This window comes from Rhinatrema bivittatum, chromosome 3 (genome assembly GCF_901001135.1).
Source record: "Rhinatrema bivittatum chromosome 3, aRhiBiv1.1, whole genome shotgun sequence".
NCBI lineage: Eukaryota > Metazoa > Chordata > Amphibia > Gymnophiona > Rhinatrematidae > Rhinatrema > Rhinatrema bivittatum.
This window is the reverse complement of record NC_042617.1, coordinates 353,546,603-353,569,703: the sequence shown is the minus strand read 5'-3', so window position 1 is coordinate 353,569,703 and position 23,101 is coordinate 353,546,603. Positions and strand designations below refer to the sequence as shown.

Below are 23,101 nucleotides of genomic sequence, written 5' to 3'. Positions count from 1 at the left end.
AATTGGAAACCCAAGAGCAGGAGGAAACTATGGAGAAAAAACAAAACAAAACATGCAAATATTGCTGGCAGATGTAAGATCTTGTCATTTCTTTCACTTTCATGTGTTAGCTTTCGACTTGATGCACCAAATTTGAGGAATTAGAAAACAATTCTGTCAAAAATATACCTATTTTCTCAAGATACATCTTGGGTGGCTCTAGTAACCTAGTGATTAGAGCAGTGTGTGCTGAACCAAGGAAGCCAGCGTTCATTTCCCACTCAGGGACTGCTAAAGATAGATGATCTTTCCCTCTGAAATAAATAGATGCAGGAATAACCTTTTATAGAACTAGGGGTCACGAAAGGAAACTCCAAGGGGACAATTCAGAACCAACATCAGGAAATATTTCTTCACAAAGAGGGTAGTGAAGGCCCGGAATTCCCTCCCAGAAGAGGTGGTGAAGACAAAAAAGGTAAATGAATTAAAAAGGGCATGGGATAAACACTGAGGATCCTTCAGGCTAGAGGTTGGAAATAAAAAAAGGGTGCATGGGGGTAACCTGCATGGAGCGGCACTTGATACCCTTAACAGAAAGCATAGGGATTACTACTCTTAACCTGTTAGCTTTGATGCTTTTGAAGTACCCCACTTTTTGCCCCCACTTTGACAGTGGGGGCAAAAAGATGAATTGGTTTCAGACAACAGTCAATGCTGTATTGATGTGCAGACATTAGGGGAAAAAGCAGAGGACTGCGTCTATGGCGAAGTACAAAAGCAAAGCGCATTCAAGCAGCATTTTATGAATTATCAGGAAGGCTGCCCAACCTGTGAAAATATTGCTAGCAGTAAGTTTGTTATAGGTTTGATAGTTGCTTGATTTTGATTGAAAATATTACTACTCTTAACATAAGGCTTGGATGTAACCTGTATGGAGCAGCATTTATTACCGTTAACAGAAACATGGGGTAACCTGAACAGAGTGGCAGTTACTACCGTTAATAGACACATGGGGGTAACCCGCATGGAGCAGCAGTTACTACCCTTAACAGAGCGGCAGTTACTACCATTAATAAGTACATGGGGTAACCCGCATGGAGCGGCAGTTAGTACTGTTAATAGACACATGGGGTAACCTGCATGGAGTGGCAGTTACTACTCTTAACAGAATCATTGGGAGGTAACCTGCACAGAGCAGCAGTTACTACTGTTAACAGATATACATAGGCATGACCTGCATGAAGCATCAGTTACTACCCTTAACAGAAATATGGGGGTAACATTCACATTTATTGATATGTTTTTGAATGTTTTATTGACTGTGGGTTGTTACCTGCTCTGGGTATTTTGTAAGTAAAAGTGAGCAATCAAGTGTTAACATATAGCATAGCAACATAATAATGATGGCAGAAAAAGACCAAATGGCCCATCCAGTCTGCCCAGCATGTTTCTTATTGTAGTAATTGCCAGTCTATGCAGGTTAGGTTACCTCCATGTTTCTGTTAAGGGTGATAACTGCTACTTTATACATGATACTCCCATGTTTCTGTTGAGGATACTAACTACTATGCTATATGTTAACACTTGATTGCTCACTTTTAATTCCAAAATACCCATAGCAGGTAACAACAACCCACAGTCAATAAAACATTCCAAAACATATGAATAAATGTCCCTATCCCCTGGTATTCACAATATCATATGGAACATATCAACTCTTATGCACTCCATTCCACATTTCCCACTCACAATATGATCCTATATATCACATTTCAAATAAAAATCCACCATCCTCCTGACAATCCCTAATACAATGTATTTTATCAAAAACCCCATCCAACATATATTCCTAATTCTAGACAGAGGCAACTAAAAATATCCAAATAAAGGTAGATCACTATCATTCATTCTTTGCTTATACCTCAGCATTCATAGAAATAATGTCTTCATTCCATGAACTGCCCAATGCCTTGACTCCTTTTCAGAACCTCAGATAATTAAGCTCTAATTGAGCCTCCAAAGGAACTGAGTTTCACGGTATTGGGGCAAAACAGGGGAAAACACAGTTTGGTCACTATCAATTTAACTGCCGGAAATGATGTAACTACAAACAGGGCCAACTGAGATGATCTTAAAAGAGTGTTGTGCAATAGCTTTGATAGATATTATGGGACAGCTCAGTAGAGATGTTTAAAAACCACATCTAAAAAATCCAACATAATCCTTCTCTCCACAGGAAGCCAATCCAAACTACCTAAACATTGTTATAACACAATCTAAACTTTTTCTGCTTTCTACAAGATACATCAATGTATACTTTTAAAGAAATTGGAAGGGGTGCATATTTCTTAAAGTGTTCCACTAATGGAGGGATTTCTGGATGGCTTCCACTCTAAATCATGTATGAATGTACTTCATGATATTTTTTTTTTATACGTGCTACGCACATCTTGAATGGGGCAGAAATACCATACTGAGCATGCTCATGCTCTGATGTCAGCCCATGAAAAAGGCATAAAGATAAGAATGGATGCCTCAACTCCAACCATAAACATATCCATGTAGACCTTCTTAATTGCAGTTTTGATATTCAATTATAAAAAAGACATTTTACAACAAAAATTTGCATACCACAAATCAGACCTTTTAGAATAGACAAGGTGCAGAATACGTTGTACTCATGAGGCCAGATTTTATAAGGCCTGCGCACATAAAATCTGGGATTTACGTGTGTGGCCGGCCTTGTGAATGTTGTGCAAAATTACAAAGGGGCCCGGCCACGTGCATAAACTCTGATATGTGCTCAAGTGCCGGGCCTCTTCAAAGGGGCAAGCTGGGGGTATGTTCGGGGTGGGGAGGGGTGGGTTGGGACAGAGACTGGCTGGGATAGTGGTCATTAACCACTGTCCCGGGGAAGCACGCGCTGGCAGCCAGCCAGTGCACATAAATTACTTCTACTCCCAAGGAGCAGCAAGTAATAAAATGTTAAGAAGCAGTTAAGGTAGGTAGGCTTTAGGGGATGGGAAAGAGAGGGGAAGGGAAAGGAAGCTTAGGCAGGGGTTCAAGGAAGTTCCTTCCAAGTCCGCACATGTTATAAAATCTTCCTCCACGTTGTTTTGTCAACATGTTTTTAGGATTCCTGTAAAAAGTTCCTTCTTTCTGTATTTACATAGAACATTTTACATTGGCTATACTTACTTTTGAAGAGGATAGTACATCTGAACTTGCATGTTAATCATAAGCATTCCATATCGTCATAGCACTGGTGGGTCTATGGAAAAGAAAACAGATTAAACACATATAAGGCAGATGAGGGTAGAGGGAAAGAAATAATGACTAGGAATGTAAAGGCCTCACCAACGTTGCATACTATTGCACTCAAAAGGGGCAATCCCCAAAAAGAATCACATTAGAAACTAATTTAAAACACCTATCACTTTTGCACTAAACCATGCTTTCCCCAAACATCACTTTATCTTTTGACATCTTCAGGCTTTTTCTTCAACAACTGAATTGAAATACTGAATCAGAAGCCTCAATACCAAGCATTCTGCTTGAAGTCTCTCCCACTTGATTTTTGACTTCATGGTTTGATTGCTCTTCTTCTCTACTTTCATCTTCTGGTGCTGGTACGTTTAGTGGCATTACAGAAATGAAAATTAGTAGTCGAGGTAGGAGGAGCAGAAGCAAAGGCAAATGATGTTAAGAATATGCCGCTTTGCAGCATGCAACTTGACATAAATAATTTGCATACCTTTGAAAGCATAAAAGGAAGGAAGACTTCAGTGTTGTCCAAACATCTGAAACACCTTTTAAGCAACCCACAGGTACATTTTGTAAATGTCCTGGAGAAATGGGGAGATGATTTGTTCTGCTTCTTTGAGACACTTCCTGTATGCAGAAAAAGGACAAGCGTCATGAAAGCACGGAATACTCATTATCATTTTCAAGATCAGAAAGCAGATGCAAAGCCAGTCCCAATATTCACTTGAAATGTGAGCCACAGTACTATAGGGAAGAACCACCTTTTCCGTGCCTAACCCCAAAGCCCTGCAGTAATCTAAATGGCCAGCAACACAAGTTGGGCCATTGGCTCCTAGGTCCCTTGCATAGCCTGTCAGACAGATTCAGCTATATGAATGCTTGCATTTTCTCTAGGACTTTTTAGTTATTACAGAACTTGCAGCCTGCGAAGCAGACCCAGTTGCTAGTCAATTCTACCACTGCAGCTTGTCAGACAAACCCAGCCATGTGGATGCCTGTGATACCGCTAACATTTCATATTAATCACGTTGCCATACATTCAAGCAGCCTCAACATTCATTGTTGAATCTGGTGACTGCGGAGCTATGAATGCTTAAACATGCAATTGTTAGAAAGAAGTGGGTCAAAGCAATCTGCTGCCTAGGTGAGGAAAGAGATGAAATAGATCATGCCCCCCCCCCCACCCCCCTTTCAAGGTGCGGCACAAGGCAAATAAGTGAGAGGAAAAAGGAGAGGTCTCCCTTGAGTTTAGCCCTTTTGTCAGTTTGAAATGCCGGGAAAGAGTCAGGGTTCCCAGAGGAATGACATATAGAATGTTAGAAGTGATATTCCGACGAAGCGGGCAACTCTGTCACACTCCCAGGAACCCTGCCACTGCTCCGTGGGGAAGTGGGAGATGGGTGAATAGAATGGAAGTTTGTGTGTGACATACTTTCTCCAGGCAGGTGCAAGGCTATTTGGTGCCTATCCAAGTCTTACAGCCTTGAGGTCCCCAACCTCCCAAACACCTCCCCCCTTCCCGGCCCTGTTCACATATAATTACAAATTGTTTATTTACAAATAACTAACTTGACATTGGGCATTCAAAGTACAGTCTTTTGAGATGAAAAAAATAGCACTTATAATATATGTATTGGATTTACATGTTCTACTGTAGTTCCAGCCGGAAAACCATGCAAAAAAAGAAAGCAAAAAAAAAAAAAGCAACTCAATTGGAACTTCTCATTCACCCCCCTGCCCTTCCCTTTCACTGCCTTGCCTTGCCTCACTCTCCTCCACCACTCTTTTCTTCCTGCCCCTGGGGGTGGGGAGAGGAAACCCCATGGGTACATCAGGAAACTGTACTGTCATGGTTCTTTTCTTCTGCCTGTGAGGGGTGGAAACCTTACAGGTAGGTCATCAGTACCGTGCCACACTGCATTGATTTTCTTCTGCCCTTGGGTGTGGGGGGAAGGGGTTGGGAATCCCATGGGCAAGTCAGTAAAACAATGTACAGAGTCTTAGGTCTGGATGCAGGATGAGGCGGCCATGGAAGGACACTTTTCGCCATCTCAAACTTTTGATGCCTCAGGCGGCCACTTCACCCAACCTAATGATAGAACCTCGCCTGCTTTTAGGTCACTAGGTCGTTCTTTCAACCTAGCAGCACATATTTAAACATTTGTAGTGCCATACTCACTTTATTCAATTATGAAGTACAGAAACCACATTGACATATAAAATAAGAATATTAAATGAAGAACAAAACAAGGGATGGATGATAGAAATTGTATTATTATGTGCATAATGAAAGATTAATTTTATTTGCAAAATAAGTATACAAATATGGTACCTAAAATATATTTAGACAGAAAGAAAAGTAAATCTTGGAGAAAGGCCCAATAAAAAAAATAATCCAGCCATGAACCACTGCATTTTTTTGTAAATGGTTTCCCCACCTCGACAGTGCACTTAGCAATGTCTCTTTCAATCGCTTCTTGTATACTTTTATGTGTGCAACCCCAGGGTAATTTGCAAAAAAGCCAATCTATGTGCATAAGATTGCATTTTCCACATGTAAATGCTTTTGAAAATTGCCCCATAGAATATAATTTCAATTGCTTATTAAATTAGAAAAGCAGATGCATGGATCACATTAATAAAAAGGCAGGCAAGTGAAATGAAAAGCATAGGAGTTGTTCTTCTGTTTGATTGCACCGAGTTGTTGAATTCTAAACATTAGGTTTTGTACTATAGATATTTAAAAAATGATGTTATTGCTCATCATCATTACACTGAGGACCAACCATTTTATTTTCAGTAAAAAAAAAAAAAAAAAAGCAAGTAGACTGGTCAAATAAATCCATCTTCTACTGATCTGCCTCAAGCAAAGTTTTCTTATTCTGGATCATTCTTATTAAAATATGTTGACTAGAAATGGTTTATAGCATACACACACAACAAGAATATTACAAGGTTTGCTCAATTTCTATTTTATATTATTTCCAGGGACACTATTCAGTATTTGTGTTACAGAGGAAGAACAGGGGTGATCCTTTCAAAAATACATTTATAGAAAATGCACCATTGTTACTTGTATTTTCTTATGTTTTCTGTAGAAAAAAAAAAGTATGAAAGGGAGCAAATTAGTCTACCAAAGAGTAAGTTAAGACAATGGATGCCTTTTCAATAGTTATAAAGCAACAGCCTCATCATTGTTCAAGGCCCTTGGCCTTTCCGTTCCCTTAAGCTGTCTTGCTCTTATAAATTGAAAATGTGTCCAATCCTTCCCACCGGAGACTATTCCAAAACGAGTTAGCAAATGCTGAGCATTGCATCCTGCTGTACTCTGATTTATTCCCAACTCTCAGAGAGTAAAACAAAGGGGTTCATCTGATGTCAATGATTCCTCAGTGGAAATTGATGGAATGGGAATGCAGGCTGAAATACCTTTTTTTTTTTTTTTTGCTTCTTTCTAATAGGTCTCTAGGACACCTTTGATTAGAACAATGACTGTACCTTTCATTTAAATCAACAACCTGGTTATTAGGAAAGTACAATATGAGAAGTAGACCAGTCAGTGCTTTACCTTTTCCCCTAATGTACTGTGTATTGTATTGCCTACCTGACATTTCTGTCAAATTACTGCATTTTTTTAAGAAAGCATATCATTTCATTTTAGGCAAATATAATGAAAGAATTTCTCTGATCCTCATTTCTTCTGCTCCTTGGTTTCTATGTACCATTCTATAAAATGTAAACTACATAATCATTGCATTATTTTTGAAAATTCTTAGGTTTCCAAGCTCTAAGACCTGGATTTTCTAAGGTTGCAGCCCTTAGAGAATCCGGCAGTAATGGGGGGCATGAGGGGGCGAAAGGGCGGGTGGGCCTGCGAAAGCTGGCAGCAATCGCACCTCCGCGGTACAATCGCTGCCGGCTTTCGCAAACCAATAGCGCCACCGTGAAAGGTGGTGCTATTGGGCGCTTTACTGGCGGCGATAAGGGCCCTTACCTTTTCGCCGTCAGTGATGTCTTCGCTGCGTCCGCCCCGGTGCCACCCCGACTCCTCCCCTTCTGGTGCTGACTCCGTTCCGACTCCGCCCTGATCTAGCTATCGCACGTGAAAATTCCCTTTTCACGTGCGAAAGCTATAGAAAATGGCCCCCTATATCATAGAAAGGTAGTTCAGACCTTGGAGCTGCAAATCCCCATATTTTACAGTATTTCTACATAAGAACATAAGTTGCCATACTGGGACCAGCAAGCCCAGCATCCAGTTTCCAACAGTGCCAATCCAGCTTACAATTACCTGGCAAGTAACTAAACATTAAGTAGATCCCATGCAACTAATGCCAGTAATAAGCAGTGGCTATTCCCTAAGTCAACTTGATTTATAGCAGTTTATGGACTTCTTCTTCAGAACTTATCTAAACCTTTTTTAAACCCAGCTATACTAACTGCCCTAACCATATTATCTACAAATGAATTCCAGAGCTTCATTGAACATTGAGTGAAAAATAATTTTCTCCAATTTGTTTTATATGTGCTACTTTCTATTCTAACCTCATGGAGTACCCCCTAGTACTTCTATTACCTGAAAGAATAAATAACCGACTCACATTTACCTTTTCTAGTCCACTCATACCTTTATCATATCCCCTCTCAGCCATCTCTTCCTCAAATTAACAATCATAATCTCTTTAGCTTTTCCTCATAGGGGGAGCCATTCCATCCTCTATATCATTATGGTTGCCCTTCTCTGTATCTTCTCCAGTGCAATTATATCTTTTTTGAGTTGCAACGACCAGAACTGCACACAGTATCCAAGTTGCTGTCTCAACAAGGAGTGTTACAGAGACATTATGGCATTCTCTGTTTTATTCACCATTCCTTTCCTAATAATCCCTAACATTCTTTTGATCGCCGGAGCACACTAAGCCAACTATTTCAATGTATTATCCAGTATGATGCCTAGATCTTTTACCTGGCTGGTATCTCCAAATACGGAACCTAACATATAACTGCAGCATAGGTTATTTTTCCCTATATGCATCACCTTATCTGCTGATTGGATTCCCAATATTCCAGTCTTGCAAGGTCCTCCTGCAATTTATCACAATCTTAATGTGATTACTACTCTGAATAATTTTCTATCATCTACAAATTAAATTACCTCACTCCTTGGATCCCTTTTTAGATCATTTATAAATATATTAAATAACATCGATCCAAGAACAGATCCCTGAGGCACTCCACTGTTTACATTTAGGCATATGAACTATGTTTGCTTTTAATGGAACCTCTCTGTTGGGATGCCCTAACTCTCTTGTTTCATTTGTATCCTTCAAGGATACATTTCTCCGAACCATGCACTGCTGAGTGACTGTCAGCTTTCCCCCTTGTTCTAGTTTAAAAGCTGCTCTGTCTTCTTTTTGAAAGTTAGTGCCAGCAGCTTGGTTGTACTCTGGTTAAGGTGGAGCCCATCCTTTCGGAAAAGTCTCCCCTTTCCCCAAAAGTTTCCCCAGTTCCATACAAAGCTGAATCCCTCTTCCCTGCACCATCGTCTCATCCACGCATTGAAACTCTGGAGCTCTGCCTGCCTCTGGGGACCTGCATGTGGAACAGGAAGCATTTCAGAGAATGCCACCCTGGAGGTTCTGGATTTCAGCTTCCTACCTAAAATCCTAAATTTGGCTTCCAGAACCTCTCTCCCACATGTTCCTATGTCGTTGGTGCCCACTAGGGATGTGAATCGTGTCCTCGATCGTCTTAACGATCGATTTCGGCTGGGAGGGGGAGGGAATCGTATTGTTGCCGTTTGGGGGGGTAAAATATCGTGAAAAATCGTTAAAAATCGTTAAAAATCGAAAAATCGAAAAATCGAAAAACCGGCACATTAAAACCCCCTAAAACCCACCCCCGACCCTTTAAATTAAATCCTCCACCCTCCCGAACCCCCCCCCCCAAATAACTTAAATAACCTGCGGGTCCAGCGGCGGTCCGGAACGGCAGCGGTCCGGAACGGGCTCCTGCTCTGAATCTTGTCGTCTTCAGCCGGCGCCATTTTCCAAAATGGCGCCGAAAAATGGCGGCGGCCATAGACGAAAAAGATTGGACAGCAGGAGGTCCTTCCGGACCCCCGCTGGACTTTTGGCAAGTCTCGTGGGGGTCAGGAGGCCCCCCACAAGCTGGCCAAAAGTTCCTGGAGGTCCAGCGGGGGTCAGGGAGCGATTTCCCGCCGCGAATCGTTTTCGTACGGAAAATGGCGCCGGCCATACGCGTATGGCCGGCGCCATTTTCCGTATGGAAAATGGCGCCGGCAGGAGATCGACTGCAGGAGGTCGTTCAGCGAGGCGCCGGAACCCTCGCTGAACGACCTCCTGCAGTCGATCTCCTGCCGGCGCCATTTTCCGTACGGAAACGATTCGCGGCGGGAAATCGCTCCCTGACCCCCGCTGGACCTCCAGGAACTTTTGGCCAGCTTGTGGGGGGCCTCCTGACCCCCACGAGACTTGCCAAAAGTCCAGCGGGGGTCCGGAAGGACCTCCTGCCGTCCAATCTTTTTCGTCTATGGCCGCCGCCATTTTTCGGCGCCATTTTGGAAAATGGCGCCGGCTGAAGACGACAAGATTCAGAGCAGGAGCCCGTTCCGGACCGCTGCCGTTCCGGACCGCCGCTGGACCCGCAGGTTATTTAAGTTATTTGGGGGGGGTTCGGGAGGGTGGGGGATTTAATTTAAAGGGTCGGGGGTGGGTTTAGGGGGTTTTAGTGTGCCGGCTCACGATTCTAACGATTTATAACGATAAATCGTTAGAATCTGTATTGTATTGTGTTCCATAACGGTTTAAGACGATATTAAAATTATCGGACGATAATTTTAATCGTCCTAAAACGATTCACATCCCTAGTGCCCACATGTACCACGACAGCCGGCTCCTCCCCAACACTGTCTATAATCCTATCTATGTGACACTTGAGGTCTGCCACCTTCGCACCAGGCAGGCAAGTTACCAGGCGGTCCTCACGTCCACCAGTCATCCTGATATCTACATTTCTAATAATCGAATCACCAACTATGATGGCCGGCCTAACCCTTCCCTCCTGGGCAGTAGCCCTGGGATACTTGTCCTCAGTACGAGATGACAATACATCACCTGGGGAGCAGTTCCTTGCTACAGGATCACTTCCTGCTACACCAGGGTGATGTTCTCCTACTGGGAGACCTCTCTGATCCAAGACAGCACTGGGGCTGCCAGAATGGATTTGGGACTTGGCTACTATGTCCCTGAAGGTCTCGTCAATGTACCTCTCTGTCTCCCTCAGCTCCTCCAAGTCTGCTACTCTAGCCTCCAGAGATAGGACTTGTTCCCTGAGAGCCAGGAGCTCTTTGCACCGAGTACACACATACAATCTCTCACCGGCGGGTAAAAAATCATACATGTGACACTCAATGTGTCACATATTTTTAAAATCAGCAAAATCCAACAACATAGGATCCTATTTGTTTCGCCCATATAAGGCTTCCTCAGGGAATATATCATAAAACATTTACAAATCTTTCCCCCATCCAATTCTTCTTTTATTTATCTCTTCTTCAATAACGATGTCAATCGTCACCAACTGCTCTTCATATGATTATACACTTTTAATACTTTGGTTTTCTATCTTTCTCTAGATCCCCTATTTCAATTACTGTCGTGGTGGATTAACCATTCTCCCTGGTTCTTCTCTTAAAACTGATCTCTGCCAATACTACACACAAGAAAAATATTAATTATATATCCTCCTTATAACCAAATCCTTCTCAATACTGCACAACAAATATGTGTACACCTTTTTCAGTTGGCTATTAATTCAAATCATACTCACCCCCGTTTCCTTCTCACCTCAATTTTTTTCTGCATCAATATTTTCACATATAGGATTTCTCTCAAGCATCCAGTCTCGTTGCACCAACCGGATACTGCCATAAATGTTACAACTTCTTCCGGTACCCCCAAATGTACCCACCACTTCTACAATTGTTTCTCTATGTATCAACATTTTTTTCCAATGTATTGTGTTCTTTAACACCAATAAAACACATATAGAACTTGTCTAAGTTATCCAAAAAGTTACGGTAATTACCTACACATTTAACTTCTCTTCCTTTCACTCCTAAATGCGACCGCGCCTAATTCTGCTTGTCAGACATTCTCCACTACAAAGAAAAATTGCTGATATAATGTGACTGTTGTTTAAAGTCTTATATAAAAAAAAAACTTTCAACAAGCTTTGTGTCATTAACAATTACCTTCTCTCCGCACTGCCTTCGTTGCTGCCACTCTCACAAAAACACCGCACCTGCATACTACTCCACTTCCTCCTGTTTTTAAACTCCTCCTTCATTATACATGGATACCCACAATACATTACTCCCCCTTCAAATCAACCGCATCAGGCACGAACAAAGGTACGCTGGATTTTATAAGATACGCGCGTAGCCGCGCGTATCTTATAAAATCCGGGGTCAGTGCGCGCAAGGGGGTGCACATTTGTGCAACTTGCGCGCCGAGCCCTGCGCACGCTGCCCGTTCCCTCGGAGGGAACTTTCCTTCCACCCCCACACCTTCCCCTCCCTTCCCCTACCTAACCCCCCCCCCCCCCCCCCGGCCCTATCTAGACCCCCACTACCTTTATCTTAAAAGTTACTAGTGTCTCCAGGCAGTAGTAACTTACGCGCACTGGCGAGGCAGGCCCCAACACAGGCCGCTGTGTCAGGGCACTCGGCCATGCCCCCGGACCGCCCACACGCCCCCGAACACGCCCCCGACTGCCCCATTTTGCAAGCCCCAGGACTTACGCACGTCCCAGGGCTTGCGTGTGTTGCCAAGCCTATACAAAATAGGCTTGGCACGCGCAGGGGGGTTAAAAGGGTTATGCGCGTACCTTATGCGCGTAACCCTTTTAAAATCCGGCCCTAAATATGCAAGGATTATAGTGGAAATCAATTAGGAAAGATTATGGTCACGATATGATATTCAAAAAAATGTATGCTAAGTAAATATGGGTTAGGGGTTCACCTTTCAAGGAATGTAAGAGGATACATGGTAAAAGTGGATATGTCAAACAGGAGCTGAAGTAATAAAATCAGTGTTAAAGTGAGCCAAAAATTAGTGCATGTTTTTAACTAGAAATTAGCTTTATTATTGATATAGTACTCTAATAAAATACACATAACACATAACAAGAGGAGTACATTAGATTTCCTGTCCTGTTGACAACTAACTATAATTTGCATAAAGTAATAGGAATGTACAGAGGCAAAATATTTGGTCTGGTTTGTTAATTCGTTTTGTAGGTCACCTCTATTCAGATAGTTTGCTTAGAAACAAATATTTTATTTGCTTTATTTGATCAATTATTTGCCATTAAAATCAAAAGGGGAAGTACTGCAGCATATTTTGGGCTCTAAAACTGGGGATTACTCATCAGTTCTAATGAAACTTGTGGCAATACATCATCAGAAGGGAGAAAAAATTCCAAAGCACCTGGACTATGCCAAAGTGGCACCAAATTATTCCAAGTTGTTAAATCACAAGAGGATTGTAAGAAATTGAAAGAAGACCTTCTAAAGGTAGGAGAATGGGCATGCAAATGACAAATGAAATTTAATGTGGACAAGTCCAAAGTGATGCACTTAGGGGAAAGTAATGAAAATTATAACTACAAAATGCAAAGTTCCACATTAAGAGTCACCACTCAGGAAAATAATCAAGGTGCGTTATTGATAATGCGTTGAAATCTTCTGCTCAGTGTGAAGCAACTGCCTAGAAAGCAAATAGAATGCTAGGGATTATTAGGAAAGGAATGGAGGTCGCACCATGCCTCTGTATCGATCCATGGTGCGACCTCATCTTGAGTACTGTGTGCAGTTCTGGTCACATCTTAAAAAAGATATAGCAGAACTAGAAAAGGTACAGAGAAGGGAGACCAAAATGATAAAGGGGATGGAAAGAGTCACCTATGAGAAAAGGCTAAAGAGGTCAGGATTCTTTAGCTTGGAGAAGAGACGGCTGAGGGGAAGATATGATAGAGGTCTATAAAATAGGTGGAATGGAACGAATAATTGTTAATTAGTTGTTTACTCTTTCAGAAAATACAAAGACTAGGAGACTCACAATAAAGTTACTAGGTGATACACTTAAAACTAATAAAAGAAAATATTTTTACACAATGTATAATTAAGCATTGGCATTCATTGTCAGAGGATATGGTGAAAGCTATTAGTGTAGCTGCATTTAAGAAAAGGTTTGGGCAAGTTCTTGGAGAAAAAGTCCATAAATCATTATTAAGGTTAAGGTGCAAAAATCCACTTCTTATCCCTGGGATAAGCAGCATGGAATCTATTGACCCTTTAGGATCCCTGCCAGTTATTTGTTCCCTCGATTGGCTACTGTTGGAAATAGGATACTGGGCTTGATGGCTCTTTGGTCTGACTCGGTATGGAAAGGTCTTATGTTCTAAAAGTTGCATGAATAATCTAAGACACTCTAAAGGGGCAAAGAGATACCATCAGTGGCAGACATTTTCCAAGGAAATATGAGAGGAGCAACAATATAGCAAAACAGTGGGAAGAATGCCCTAAGGCTTCCAAAGAAGACGCCAAAATCAGTGGCATGAACCCTTGAAGAACAAACAATTACTATCCACATATGGAAATTTTTAACAAAGAATAAAAAAAAGACTTCAGATACCAAATTTCCAGTCAAAAAGCCTTTCAAGACTGACACATCAAGCAAAAGAAACTTTTAAGGTGGACATAAAAAGTATACCAAATGCACCATCATAAGTAAAAAAGTCCTTCTTTTAAATTGTTGCCCTTTTTTTAAACAACTTTTTATTTTTCCTCTTTTATTTTCAATGTGATTGAGTGACTACAAAACAAAGTCTAAAATTCCCATCAGAGGTACCATTAAAGGCCTAATTTTAAAAGGCTTATGCACCGTTAAAACTGGGAGATATGCACTTGTCCAGGCTGTGTGTGCACCATGGGGCTTTTCAAAGGATTACGGCCACGTGTGTATCTCCGGGTACGCACCGAGTAACTGGCTAACAAAAAAGGGGTGGGCAGGAGGTGGGATCTGGACAGGGCGTGGGCGTCCTAGGACAGTACCATTAGGCACTGACCCGCTGAAGTGCATGCCAGCAGCCGGCAGGCATGCACAACCTGCTATGGCTGTGTAGAGCATATAAGTATTAAAACAAAAAATAAGATAGAGGGATTTTAGGTGTTGGGGCTGATAAGGGAAAAGGGAGGCAGATTAACTAGGGGGTTTAGGAAGTTCCCCTTATTGGAGCAGACTGAGAAGGAACTGGGGAAGGGGCCTATTGTGTCACTTCTTGCTTCTTATAAAATGTCTCCCTGTTGTGCATGAGTCGGCACTCGTGCGCATGTGCGAGAGCCGATATAAAATCAGGCATGCATGTACACACAGGTAGCAGATTTTATAACATGCGCATGTTAGCGCGCATGATATGAAATTGTCACGTCCATATGTGTGCTGGGAAGAAAGCGCCCATGGATGCCCATGCGTGGGTTTTAAAATTCACCTTTAAGTGCATATTTGTGTTTTATCAAATTAACTAAAAGAATATCAACTTAGCTTGGCATTAGATCTTCTAATGTGGTACTCTCATAGAATATTCTTTTTTGGATTCAGTTCCCAGTTCTATGCAGCACTTCACCCCTTTTGGCTACGTCAGAAAAATCACATTTTCTTGAAAAATAAAGCTATTTTACATTTAATCTTTTAAAAGACGTGAAAAGCTGCTCTTTACCTTAGTAACATTTGTTTAAGAGTTTTGTTATAGGTGTTTTTGCTATGCTAAAAATTTGGTTTTATATGGAAAAGAACACAACATTGAAAATGGTAAAATCAAAATATGTTTTTTGTTGATGTCTCAACAGTAACAAAGACAATGGACTGTACACATACATACTTAGTCTTTGCTTTATTTTTCAAGAAAATTTGATTTCCCTGATGCAGCCCCACAGGGGAGAAATGCTGATAGTGTTGGAAATGCATGGAACAGGAAAATGACTCCAAATAGTAATAATCTATGAAAGTTCAACATTTGAAGATCTACTGCCAAGTTACCCCTAGATTCATCAAAAAGTCTTAATAATGCAAAAAGGAGAGAGAGAGAGAAAGAGAGAGAGAAGACAGAGACTGAGAGAGAGAATCTAGAAAAACCTCCTAGTAGTTAGTTATTTATATTTCTATAGGAGGCCCGCCTAGTAACTCGAGGTGAGGTTTAGGTAGTAGTGTAGGGGTTAGGAGCCACCTTTACATGCAGAGTGAGATGTATGAACAGAACAGTACACTCTTGTGAAGATTGTGTGTCCTTTGGAGTGAGGAAACTCACACACAATGAGATTCGTACAATGTTCTCTCTACCTAGCTTGATGGACTCTCTACTTGATCAATATCAAGCTAGGTTGAGAGAATATTGTACAAATCTTATCTTTGTTTGAGTTTCCTTACTCCAAAGGACATCAAATCTTCACAAGAGTGTACTGTTCTGTTCATATGTCTCACTCTGTTTGTAAAAGTGGCCCCTAACCCCTATACTACTACCTAAACCTCACCTCCAGTTATTAGGTGGGCCACCTGTAGATATATAAATAGCTAACTACTTCAAGGTCAATCAATCTCTCTCTCTCTCTCTCTCTCTCTCTCTCTCTCTCTCTCTCTCTCTCTCTCTCTCTCTCTCTCTCTCTCTCTCTCTCTCTCTCTCTCTCTCTCTCTCTCTCTCTCTCTCTCTCTCTCTCTCTCTCCGAATTTGCAAAAATCCCTCCCCTTTCAAAAATGTGCATGGTGCTTAACTCATGCCATAATGCATTTAAAATAATGGTTCCAATCATTCCTCTCCAACAGATCCTTTAAGGTAACCCACAAAAATACAACATAGGAACCAATACCCCTCCCACAGGATCATCCCTATCACCAACCCTGTTCAATGTATATATGCTTCCTTTACACAAATACCTTGACAAAGCAGGCCTTTCCTATTTCCTGTACACTGATGATGTACAGATTCTGCTTCCCATCAGGGATAACATCAATAATACACTAATCCGATGGGAATCATACCTCATGGATATAAGATATCCTCTCACAAATGGCACTTTCTTTCAACCAGAGGAAAACGGAAATTCTACACCTTTCCAGCAAAACGTCAACACCCTCCACTGACCCTGCAACACCACCCAAATACAAAATGCCTACAATGGTTAGAGACCTCGGAATCACCTTGGATAAGGAACTACACTTTAAATACCATATCAACACACTGATAAAAGAAGGCTTCTACAAACTACAAATCCTTAAAAAACTTAAACCACTGCTACATCCTCCAGATTACCGGACAGTATTGCAGTCCCTCCTCTTTGCTAAGGTAGATTACTGCAATGCCCTCCTAATAAGCCTACCTGCTGCCACTACCATGCCCCTCCAGCTCATTCAAAATGCAGCTGCAAGATCACTAACAAACTGCAAAAAATCAGATCAGATCAGATCACACCTTTACTCAAACAACTCCTCTGGCTACCCATCCCATTCAGGTCTCAATTCAAGACTCTCATGCTCATTCACAAAGCAATCCATAATGACCAAGCCACTTGGTTACAAAAACCACTTAACACTAGCAACCTTATAAGAAACCTTCGCTCAACTAACACAGGTTTACATACAAATCCCTCCATTAAGGAAGTTCATTGAGTCTCCACAAGAATATGTGCTGCATCAATAGCAGGTCCCCACATCTGGAACACCCTCCCAGCTCCACTCAGAACCGACTCCTCTATACTATCCTTCAGAAAGAATCTCAAAACATGGCTCTTTCTGAAAACATTCCCTGCAGAAAAGTAATCTCAGTTCTCCCTATCCCTCACCTCCTCTCCCTTTTCTACTCCCATATAGCCCGAACCAATTCCCCCACTGCCCGGAACATAGTAAGTTAAGTTCAGTAGATATTCTGCTAAAACGTTATTATGTGAATCAAGTTTTTTGTTCAAATAGTTTATTATAGTGACTCTGTTAAACTGTTACAATGTACCATGTCTTCCGACATCCTGTTTTATGTAAACTGGTGTGATATTTTGAATCGAATATCGGTATAGAAAAAAAAATAAATTTGGTAAGCCTATTTGGCATCTGAAGTCTTTTGTTCTTCTTTGTTAAAAATGTTCATACATGAACAGTAATTGTTTGTGCTTTTAGACTTTTCACTAGGCAAGAAGTGTGCTTTAATAGAGGTACAAAGCAGCAGCGAGAGTGTCAAAAACACACCACAGCTTCAAAAGGGAGCACCGATAACAAATGCATGAACTCTCGAAAGCAGCACGACAGGCAAAGCGGCAAGACAAGTGGCATCAACATCCTACAGCACAATGAAGGAGGAACATACATAGCACGCAGAAAGACTAGCACCAACACAAACATGATAGTGGCCAGAACACCACAAGGAGTTGAGTGAGTCATCTGGTGTATGGCAGCAAGGCACAGAGGCAGAGGGTAGATACAGGCTGGCTAAACCTGGGGAGAGTTCCCTTTCCTTTGTGCAGGAAAGGGCTCCTTAGAATGGGTTCGCACCTAGAGTGGGGTGTTTCCACTGGCGTCTAGTGAGCTCTTGCTGGTTTTTTAAAATTTGGTAGAGTTAGCAGATATACAAAAGAAAATTTTCAAGGCCAAGGCCGAGGAGGTTACCAGGTAAACAGCGATTCAACATGGGTCAGAGGGTAGATACAGGCTGGCTACACCCAGGGAGAGTTCCCTTTCCTTTGAGCCGGGAAGGGCTCCCCGGAAGGGGTTGGCCCCTAGAGTGGAGCACGAGCCTTCAAAGCATGGTGACCTGGAGCAGGGTCTCACTGTGAGAATGGTCTCACTGTGTTGTGTTTGCCACAGTCTACGTACCTTGGAGATCTTTTCTTGTTCTGAACATGGGTCAACAGGTGGAAAGAGATAGGCTGCAACAACGGGGAGAGTTCCCATTTCTTTGTGCAGGAAAGGGCGCCCTGGAATGGGTTGGCCCAGAGAGTATATAATGTTACAAATTGTTAGGATTTAAGCATTTGCAAACAGATCATGACTTCATAAGCAAGACGGAGGAAGTTCTCTTCTCTGCCCTGAAACTAAATAAAACTGCATGTTTTATTTAAGGATCCATGCTGTGAAGGATTACTAGTTTGAATTGCCAGAGACGTGGTTTCCCTTTGCAACGAGGGTTCAGCCGTAAGGACTGGACATAAGGCATGGACGAACAGGCACAGCAGTCGAGGACAGATGTCAAGCTCACATAGGGACGTAAGGCATTGACAGACAGGCAAAGCATTCGAGGTCAAACCCTTGTAGGAAAATAAGGTCTGGATGGACAGGCACAGCAATACAGGACAGAGTCAATCCCAACTAGGGACATAAGGCCTGGACGAACAGGCAAAGCAGTCGAGGACAGAGTCAGTCCCATGTAGGGACATAAGGCCTAGACGAACAGGCAAAGCAATCGAGGTCAAACCCTTGTGGGGACATAAGGCCTGGATGGACAGGCACAGCATTCGAGGTCAAGCACTTGTAGGAACATAAGGCCTGGACAGACAGCACAGCAATCAAGGTCAAACCCTTGTAGGGTAGGGACATAAGGCCTGGACGAACAGGCACAGCAGTACAGGACAGAGTCAATCCCATGTAGGGACATAAGACCTGGACGGACAGGCTCGCGCAAGTTGCACAATTGTGCACCTCCTTGTGTGCGCTGACCCTGGATTTTATAACAAGTGTGTGGCAGCGCACGCATGTTATAAAATCGGGCGTAGATTTGTTTGCACCGGGTTGTGCGACCAAATCTGCGCCCGCGTGCAGGTTTTAAAATCTGCCCTTTACTTATTTATTTATATTTTACACTTTTGGTTCCTCCAACTTAATATTGCCACAATATTAAGTTGGAAGATGTACAGAAAAGCAGTCTGGGCAGGCATTCATTTCTCAGCGTAAAAACGTGTGGGTCCGGTGGATATATTTTTTTTTGCATGTGGGGTGAATAACTAATAGCTTCATCGACATGCATTTGTTGTTATGGTCGTGGACCCTTGGGCCGGCTGAGACAGTAGATGGAATACTGTGGGAATCCACAGGAAGTGTCTCAGCCGGGAGGTGGCACTGAAGAGATCCTGGAGAGAACTTCACCACTGGAAGCCTGAGGTCCCCCAGGAGGAGCCTGTAGGGACTCGGGCCTCTTGGACTTAGGTGGGATCCTCTGCGACCAAGGATCCAGGCAGCATCTGGAGAGGTGGACGAAGAGGATGGCTGGGCCTAGGAGATGGAAGAGTCTTCACCCTCGGAAGCCCTCGGCTTTCCTGGGAGGAGCCCATGAGAGCCCGAGCTGCTGGGACTTAGGAGAATCCTCAGGGCCAACGGGTACCGGATAACTGAGGAGGTGGAAGAAGCCGAAGTCAGAGTACAGGAACGAAGCCACGTCTGAAGCCAGACATCAGAGATGCAAACCAAAGCCGGGGCAGAAGCTGAAGACAGAGTCGTGGGACGGAGCTGGGGTTAGAAGCCAGGAATCAGAAGACGGAGTCAGAAGCCAAGGATCAAGCTGGAACGGAGACATGGACGGAGCCGGGGTCAGAAGCCAGGAATCAGAAGATGGAGTAGAAGACTCAGGAGAAGCAGCAACTAGACACTCTGAAGCAGAGGAACCTCATTGCAAGGCGGGGTAATGCTGTAGCTGCCAAGTTTAAATGGCCCGGCAGCATCTGACATCATCAGGGGCTGTTCCCAGGTTTTTCCTGCACTGGCCCCTTAAGACAGAGCCCCCGGCACATGCGCACAAGTGCCTAGGGGGTGGGGCCAGCCAGGGATCGGCACCGGCGTCTCCCTTGCAGGGAGAATGCCGCGGAGGGCCACGCCTTCGGCCTTGGAGGCCGGAAGGAAGGTGTTCCTGCAGCTGGACCGGCTGCGTGGTGAGTGCAGGTCCCGGGGCACGGCCCGGGACCGTAACATTTGTATGTGATGAGCGCTTTTAGTTTCTTTGCATATTGGACGCAGGTTGTGGATGCGCTAATCTCCTTATACCATAAGGGGCTATGGAGTACACCTCCAAAATGTGTGTCCCACCGTGGTTGAACAGTGTGCTTGACTGAGCACAGTTTTGCATGGGCCCCATACTTTATAAAATAATTGCTTCTGCATATAAATTAGAGTTGCTATGCTACATGTTATATTTTTTCATGCATCTAAAGTATATGTATGTATGATTACAAATTAGGTAGAGAAAATATGTGTTTTCTTGCATTGGAAATATTTGTGCATACTGAAACATATGCACATACTTTTGGAGCTGAAATATGTTGTGTTTTATAAACTGTGTAGCTCCCACTACACAGTTTATAAAATGCTAGTATTAATCTCTGTGCATCCACTTACACATGTAAATGCTGTACCATTGATAGGTTTTAAAGTTAGTCTTTCTGTTTTTACTCTTTTGCTGACATGTAGCTGCCTGATGGGGAGTGACTGAATGACTGATGCTGAACTTTGATGGGGTGGGCAGGATTGTTTAGGGATCGGGTTATGAAGTACCATGGGTTAGATTTAGATTTTGGGTACTTGCCAGGTTCTTATGGCCTGGATTGGCCACTGTTGGAAAGAGGATGCTGGGCTTGATGGTCCCTTGGTCTGACCCAGTATGGCATGCTCTTATGTTCTTATACCTCTATAAAAATATGAGATGGGAAGTCCAGGTTTTCTGTCAGAGAATGTATACTTGCATTGTGATTGACTCTGGAGTAAAAAAGAGGGCCATTTGAGTAGATAAAATGTCTTCATGTGTGTCTTTCTACTGCCTAGATTTATCTGTGAAACACATTTTTTCAAAGGCATTGCTTCAACTGTAATATGATATGCTGGTCCTTTGGTAAAAGGATGAAGAGAGCTTTCTGAAGGAGAAGAAGGTCCCTAACCCTTAAGGAAGAGGAACCATGGGTCAGGCAGTTTTCCTCCATGGAGACCCTTCTCTGGTAGGGATATTACAGAAAAAAACCCTAAAATATAATTTTGTATTTTTGCAGAAATGTTTAGTAAAATTTTCTTATTTTGGTTGATTGTTCTACTATGCATTGTCTTTCATAGGTTTAATGGTATATTGGTATGACTGATGGTATGAGTGCAGGAGTATATGTGTCTGTGTACAGTATAGATACAGATAGAGGATAGGTGTTCCCTGTCATAGCCAACTGTTGTCTTCCCTGCTGTTGCTATAAGTAATGTGTAAGCCAGGGGTCCTCTGACTTTTCAGGGCAGTGCTATATAGGACATTTCAAATCGCAGGAAGGGGGTCCCCCTCAGATTTTGCATGGGGGGGGGGCAGGAGTACACTCATGTCTGGGCCCTTGTGTTGATTTGAAATGCTGGGGAAGCAGGGAGCGGGGTCAGTAATATTTCTAGATTTCTGTGAAGTTGGTCATTGTACCACATACTCTGCATCTGCCCCCTGAGAGGGGGTATATATGTTCTTGTGTTGCACCCCTTCTTTCTCTTACTCTCCCACCCTTCACGTGCTCTCATCCATTCCCTCTCCTCACCTTTTTTGCTAGTGGGCCCCAGCTTTCCAATGCCATGGACCCCCATTTCTTCTCTCACTGGCGGGGCCTGGTAAACCCTGCCACTCTTCTGCTGCTGCTACACCAGAGATTTAAAAAGAAAAAAAAATTCCTTCCCCTCCCATTTCCAAAGGCAAGAAATGTCTTTTGGGGGCTGTATCCTCTCACCACAAAATAATTAAAAAAAACAAAAAAACTGGCAGGCTGGAAAATCGAGCTCTGAGAGCCATTGAAGGCCCCTGCTGTAAGCATTCCATTTTCTGAGGCTTTCAGAAAGTAACGTGAGCTTCCACAGAAACCATTAACAATTTTATTCTGTTTTCTTTATGGGTTAAGCCTTATACTTACAGTTTATATCCTGCTTTTTCAGTGGAACTGTCCAAAGACCTGGCTTGGCCACTGATGGAAACAGGATGCTGGGCTTGATGGACCCTCGGTCTGACCCAGTATGGCAATTTCTTATGTTCTCATAAGGTATGGGTTTGGGCCTGTGTGATTATACAGTGGTTAGTGTATGATAAAATGTTTAAAAACCAAAAAATTCAAAAACGACACCAGAGCCAGACTGCACTTAGAATAAATTTCAATCACAAAACGTGCAGAGATGTTGTATAGTCCATATAGGCATTCAAAAATATTTTTTATTTTTTATATATAGTGCGGCAACTCCACTGTTAACATCACACTTATTTATCAGTGTTATTCAATGGGTCCCCCGATATGGTCCCGTGTTTCGCCGAGGCTGCGTCGGGAGGGACAGTGAACTCAAATCAACAGTTTCTGAAAATAAAGTATACATAGAAACCAAGGATATTTAACAATGTAAAAAGGCGCAAACATGAATGAACCAATCAGCTTACTTCAGGGAACAGCCAATCAGGAGCCAAGCTAGACAGAGCCAATCAGAATTAAGTAAAGTAAGTCCATTCCAGTTCTTTGTTTAAGCCATGGAGTGTCACAGTATTTAAAATGTATATACACCTCTGTTATTTACGTATCAAATATTCAGAAAAATTACCCCCTCGGCTTGGGGGGTGGGGTAACAGTGAGCTTCCACAGTAACCATTAACTTTATTCTGTTTTCTTTATGGGTTAAGCCTTATACTTAACCCCGAGGCAGCGAATTGGAGTCGTGCTGGTGATGTCATCTTAAGGCCCTAGAAGAGCTATAAAAGCGGCCATTCCTGCAGTCAATCGTCGGGGAGAGGAGAGAGGTAGTTCGCGGAACTGCTGAAA

At 42.7% G+C, this 23,101-nt stretch overlaps 1 long non-coding RNA gene across 2 annotated transcripts in view; it reads right to left on the bottom strand.

The window, feature by feature from the left end:
- The window catches only part of LOC115088790, a 148,612-nt gene that overhangs the window by 1,465 nt on the left and 124,046 nt on the right, over positions 1-23,101 (bottom strand). For both annotated transcript variants that reach the window (XR_003855882.1, XR_003855881.1), the window contains 2 exons: positions 3,734-3,870; positions 3,178-3,250 (listed from right to left, as the gene is read on the bottom strand). This is a non-coding gene — a long non-coding RNA (uncharacterized LOC115088790). The remainder of the gene's footprint in view (positions 1-3,177; positions 3,251-3,733; positions 3,871-23,101) is intronic.